Source organism: Branchiostoma belcheri, unplaced genomic scaffold (assembly GCF_001625305.1).
Source record: "Branchiostoma belcheri isolate BF01 breed outbred unplaced genomic scaffold, Haploidv18h27 scaffold39, whole genome shotgun sequence".
NCBI classification, from domain to species: Eukaryota; Metazoa; Chordata; class Leptocardii; order Amphioxiformes; family Branchiostomatidae; genus Branchiostoma; species Branchiostoma belcheri.
In genome coordinates this window covers 1,929,686-1,936,323 of record NW_017804009.1, presented here as the reverse complement: position 1 = coordinate 1,936,323, position 6,638 = coordinate 1,929,686, and the positions used below count along the sequence as shown (strand labels likewise).

General features: G+C 41.1%; 1 long non-coding RNA gene across 1 annotated transcript; it reads left to right on the top strand.

Moving 5' to 3' along the window:
- The first annotated feature begins 3,298 nt into the window (after window positions 1-3,298).
- LOC109476813 lies at window positions 3,299-6,193 on the top strand. The gene is made up of 3 exons (XR_002140631.1): window positions 3,299-3,600; window positions 4,792-4,899; window positions 5,380-6,193. It is a non-coding gene; the product is annotated as an uncharacterized LOC109476813 (long non-coding RNA).
- The last annotated feature ends 445 nt before the right edge of the window (window positions 6,194-6,638 follow it).

Below are 6,638 nucleotides of genomic sequence, written 5' to 3'. Positions count from 1 at the left end.
CAAACCCGAGGGAGCTGCTTACGTCCGTATGCGACCCGACGTTGCTGCGGACTTAATTATAAGGGATGCCATTAAAACAAACAAGCCACAAGTGGTGTACCGGAACATGAAAGTGCCAGGGAGAGTGCGTACTCTGCTGACGCACCAAGGAATAGCAGGCAGGTAAAGAACGCTAGGTACTCCGCACAAAAGAATTCTCGACCATGTACCAGAAGGAAACAGACATGGAACATTGCAGACCACATACAGGCGCCACAAACAGTATTGTATGATCCCTTCATCCAAAGGGTTTGCTCCAGTAAGGACAACGTTCCAACACTAACATGTTATACAAAAGGACAGTTATGCCGGATCGGCAGGCATCAATAGAGTCTTGGCATTTGAGAAGATGTACAATCTCGGGGAGGTCCACGTCACAGTCAGTGCCTTTAAACATCTTGCTGTTAAGCGTAGAGACAGGGGAGAACCCAATCTTGCCAGGGCCAATTTTTATCCATGGAAATTCAATTTTTTTATCTTATGCTGAGTTTTTCTGCCACATTTCCAGTCAGTTGGACACTGAGTTAATCTCCAAGCAGATCCCTCTCGGTGGCAAAAAGACTATCAAATTGGCCAGGCAGTATATCTCTGTTGGGTTAAGGCGGCCTAGGCTGATATTCATGTTCGAGTTCGGGCGTGTGTCTGCACGATGGCCACAAACATGTTTCGAACCCGAATCATGTTCCACCATGTTCGATATGACGTCATTCGAATAGAACGCGTGTTCGAATTCGGGGTTACCGGCGGTCATTTGTATGTTTTCCCTGTAAACCCGCGTTGTTACGCATTTTATTCACGGAGTATGACTTAAACGGCTTTACGCGCAGCTGAAAACAGCATAATTGATCTTTAGACTAATACATGTTAACGTATTATCACTTTTTTATAAAAATTGTCCGAGGCTATTTTGCATATAAGTCGATATGTTTTAACTGTGGCGATTTTTTAACGAAAAATGACAGAAAAATAGCTGTTTCTGTCGTTTTTGGCCCAAAAAAACAATGTAACTGTCATTTAAAACAAAATAGCCTCGGACAAAAATAATAAATAGGGGGTTGGCTTTCTACTTGTAAAATATCATGATGAAAGGTGTTGTTACCGCTTGCGCGTAAAGCCATGAAGTGAACAGCTTTTTTTAAGCAAAATGTTGATTTTTAACCCAAAAATCCAGAAGTAGTAAAAACAAAATAACCTTTATTCAATGTGTTTCAAGTACTACTAGAACTGTGTGAAGTTTAGTTCTGGTGCGACCAAGCTATCAAAAGTTACAGGCATATGTATAAAATACTACTCATAGTATGCCATAGGCTGCCTTAACCCAACCGAGTATATATCCATTAGCCAGAGAAGCTCCGCGGACACCGAGGCCAGGAGATATCACAAATCACGACTGTCGCGTCTCCATCCGTCTGTCCACCGTGTGTTATTCGCCACCCGGCATGTCTGCCTATTGTTTGTCTACAGATTACCCTCTGACGTCATACCACCTCTCCTTTACAAATGTTTGGGCCTGGCCAATGGCCATAAACATTACTGTGAGGTAGTTTAGTATTAGTATTTAGTTCAGCACACTCGGTTGGGTTAAGGCGGCCTAGGCTGATATTCATGTTCGAGTTCGGACGTGTGTCTGCACGATTGCCACATACATGTTTCGAACCCGAATCATGTTCCACCATGTTCGATATGGCGTCATTCGAATAGAACGCGTGTTCGAATTCGGGGTTACCGGCGGTCATTTGTATGTTTCCCCTGTAAACCCGCGTTGTTACGCATTTTATTCACGGAGTATGACTTAAACGGCTTTACGCGCAGCTGAAAACAACATAATTCATCCTTAGAGTAATCCATGTTTACGTATTATCACTTTTTTAACAAAATTGTCCGAGGCTATTTTGCATATAAGTCGAAATTTTTTAACTGTGGCGATTTTTTAACGAAAAATGACAGAAAAATAGCTGTTTCTGTCGTTTTTGGCCCAAAAAAACAATTTAACTGTCATTTAAAACAAAATAGCCTCGGACAAAAATAATAAATAGGGGGTTGGCTTTCTACCTGTAAAATATCATGATGAAAGGTGTTGTTACCGCTTGCGCGTAAAGCCATGAAGTAAACAGCTTTTTTATAACCAAAATGTTGATTTTTAACCCAAAAATTCAGAAGTAGTAAAAACAAAATAACCTTTATTCAATGTGTTTCAAGTACTACTAGAACTGTGTGAAGTTAAGTTGTGGTGCGACCAAGCTATCAAAAGTTACAGCCATATGTATGAAATACTAATCATAGTTGGCCATAGGCTGCCTTAACCCAACCGAGCATAAAAGAATTAACTTGTACCTGTTTTGGCTATTAAAAAAAGGGATCGAAGGCCAAAACAGGTCTAAGGGTTTTTTAAAATCGTTTTGGGATTGTTCTAATACTTAAATGTCATCACTACTATGTCTTTCTTCATTCAACTACAAAGCTGTCCTGTATTGCGAATGATAGTGCTACCTTTAACATCTAGCTTGGCCTTACCATTCAAAATGATCAGTAACATTAACATTATTAACTATGTGTTACGCGGACGAATAAAAAAAACACTGCATAACACTCAAGGGACGTGCACGTGTAGGTCTGTACAAGTTTGGCTGTTTAACTGACACTCATCTCAATACCATGTGCAAAGATATACTTATTGATGGCCAAGTGAAATCAGGCTATAATAATAAGCCAATACTAAAGGTTTACAAAATTAAACTGGCTCTCAATCTTGATAATTTTTTTATATTCGTTGCTGTGTGTTACAAAAGAAAGAACGCGCATTCTGTGCACTTTTGTGCCCTGCCTTTTTTTATATCGAGAGCAACAGAAATCATTGACAAAATGTTTGCACCATGCACCTTCAATGATCACCGCTGCTACTACTGCACTCCTGTACATATGTGCACCACTGAGCTCTGTCTTTTTGTATGTCGGGATCAACAGGTACAAATAAGAACAAAACCCTTGCAACACCATTCATGGTCACCACTTCTACTGTTTCGCTCATGTAGCATTATATATACACTGTAGACTTGGACTAAACATAAGGGACACAAAGGATTAGCATCCAATTTCTCTGTGTACCGTATAATATTCTATTCATGATACAGACCCAAAGAGTTCTCAAGTAATGTCCATTCATCTAACACAAGTCACTGAACGTAAAGTTAAACTTAATTCATTGTTGTATGCACCCTACCTGGGGTTTAAGCAAACACTATCTACACAAAGACGCTCGCGCACAATATAATATTACTGCTGCGCCCTGGCTAAGGTTGGCTAGAGGTAGATTATTGCACACAACTTGACCAGTCGTCTTAGACCGGGAAGAAGGACACAGTCGATTAGACCCTACTGTCGGTATCTGAAACTCGAGTAGGCCGAAGATGAAGGGATCGCTGACGATCTTGCTCCTGTTGGTCACCATGGTGGCAGTGAATGACGCTGAGGAATGCCTGTGCCTGCCACTGTGTCATTGCATCAACCGTCAGCACGCCGTCCGCGCCTTAGCAGAGCGCAAGGCTCGAGACCTGACAGCAGGTATTGTAGAACATACGTCATCCTCAATCTTACCGAGTAGCGAATAGCATTAAAAACTAAGACTAAATAGAAAGTATGCAGGACAAAAATAACGTACACGATAGAAAAACAAGTGCTTTAAAAAGTTTACGTTTGCCAGTGTTGTCTTTTTGCTCAACGAAATCGTATGGAACAAATGTATTTTTCTTTGACTGAATGATGCTGGCAAACGTAAAAATGGGGTCATGTGGCGAGACTGAGATACTGGATTCAAATCATCCCATGTCACCGATCTTTAGTTATTGAGAAAGCCTCTTTCGACGGCTTGCCCCAGTTCACTCGTTTGTAAAGGGTACCTAGGTTCAGTTAGGGATATCCCTTGGAGAGGGCGTTAAATGGAGGTCCCGTTTACGTGTGTGTTGGGAGAGCCACACCACACGCATGTTAAAGAACCCACCACTGTGACCACCCCTGTCTCGTATCAGTCACATGGTGATGGACATCATCACCCGGTGCCTGGTGCACCCCGTCTTGTATTAAGCTAACGAAAGGATAGTCAAACCTTTAGGGGCACTATAACAAAAATACAGGCGACCGATGATGGTGATGTGGCGTCGGGTGGCGCAGTGGTATAGCATTCGACTATGAAATAGGGAGACCCGGGTTCGATCCCGACTTGTACTCGGGACATGTCTGAACATTTGTCCCGACGTTGTGCCCTTGGGATAGGCACTTTACACGACTTTCCTCACTCCATTGGGATGTAAATGGGTACCTAACTTGGGTTGAGGAAAGTCGTATTGAGGCGCCGAATAGCAGCCGCAAAGACCCTTGCGACAATTCCACACAAAAAATGTGAAACAAATCTGTGTATCGTGTATTATTTGATTTTTGTGACTATTTATTGATTATTATGTGATAGCTTGCTGTATATAGGCTGCGACTGCACGGGTACTCTCTGGCCAATAAACATCATTTATTATTATTTATCATGATTCGGAAGTATCTAAATCCTGCCGACGTTTCGGTAGATCCTCAGCAACCTTCCTCACGGCAAACTACCCCATAGCGGCAAGGAGTCCCAAAGTAGACTGCGTTCTACAGACTCTTTAATCTCCAAGCAGATGTTGGAAGTAAGAATCGTTAATAAGGATAAGCTTAATGATCAAGAGATTAGGGATGTGATGTTGACTGTTCTTTGTATTTCCCAAGATGTTCCCCAGGTGAATTATGAGGCAGAGGAGAGGGCCGAAAATGATGGGATCCTCGCCAAGCTCGGGATAAAACCCTAATCCACACCGACTTCGGCCTCTAAATGCGGTACGTCAGAAACGGTTTGTCTGATTATCGAACAGGGGTGCCAGAGTATACAGTGCAATTTTACGGAATACAGTGCAATTTTATTAGTATACAATGCAATTTTACGGAATACCGTGCAATCGCATTAGTATACAGTGCAATTTAACGGAATACAGTGCAATCGTATTAGTATACAGCGCAATTTTACGGAATAGAGTGCAATTGTATTAGTATACAGTGCAATTTTACGGAATACAGTGCAATTTTATTAGTGACGTTGAATCACGTTGGCAACCCTGTTGAACCCATTTCATTTCAAATAACTTTGCGATGTGTTATTACTTACCTACAAATATAAAATAAGACGCGGTATCGTTTTTATTTCTTGTCTGCAACTACCAAAAAGACACGAGTTCTTTCCTCATCCCTTTCTTCACCTACGTCTGCTGCGATATACACGAATCCCGGTTGGTACTAAAACACAACACTGTTCAACTGCAGATTGCCGTGTGAGGGGCCTTGTTTGCTGTGACGACTGAAGGATGACATCATCCACTGCTATGCATGCTTCATGACGTACCCAAGCTCAGGCATGCATCGTTGCCAGGCCCCCTTTGTGCTTTAAGCAGTAGCAGTTTGAAGTTTGTAACTCAATTAGCTTCGGCTTGCTTGACAGTTGTCATTTTAAAAATCTTTACCCCAGATTTCGCAACCATATAGCATTTAATTGATTTGATGCACACGTCGAAAATCCTTAATAAAGCTTTCAATGAGATCTGTGAGCGGATAAAAATATTAAGAGATTTGATACTTAAAACCGTTTTCCGGGATTTTAAAGCAGGTTGTTTTTTTAGCTAGTGAGAAACTGCCAGATGAGGACAACAACAGACCTAGAGAGCAGTACGACGTAGTATGCTGTGTTTTCTGAGCCGATCAAGAATTTTGTATTTCTATATATACGCGCCCTATAAACACACTAGTAGTCAGAAACGCCGTTCAACACTCGTAGGACTTGTAGATCTGAACAAGTTTGGCTGCCTAACTGATACCTCAATACTATGTGTAAAGCTTTACTTATCGATGGCCAACAGGCTATGATAGAAAACCAGTACTATCGGTTTACAACACATTTGCGAAGCGCCAGTCACTGTAGCAATGTTTTGTTTTGTTTTTAAATCTTTCTGATAATCTGTACGGTTTCACCTGGCTCGATGTGATCCAGTTAAAAGTCATGCAAAATTGGCTGTTAATCTTGGTAATTCTCTTGTCTTTATTGCTGTGTGTTACAAAAGGAATAAACCTGCATTTTGTGCACTTCTGGGCCCTGCTTTTATTTATATCGAGAGCAACAGAAGATATTGAAGAAATTATTTGCAACCTAAGTTTAATAATCACCACTTCTACTATACTGAACTCATGAACATTTCTCTAGGTTTTTAAATTCATTAAGGAAATAAAAGACTGGGTTTCAGCAAAGGGTTTCTGTATGCGGTATAATATTATATTATATTTGTGATAAAGTACCGCACAGTTCTCTTGTACCTATTTTTAACTGACTCTGTTAGCTATTTACTGATCTTTATTGCTGTGTTTTACATTGTTTGCACTGTTCGGTACTGTTGCAGCTAGGATGTACCACCTCCCATAATCACTACTTTATGTACTACTGTTGCGCTGGTGTACAGTTGTGTACACTTGGCTATTCATAAAGGAAACAAAAGACTGGTTTCCAGTTTCAGCAACGGGTTTCTGTGTACAGT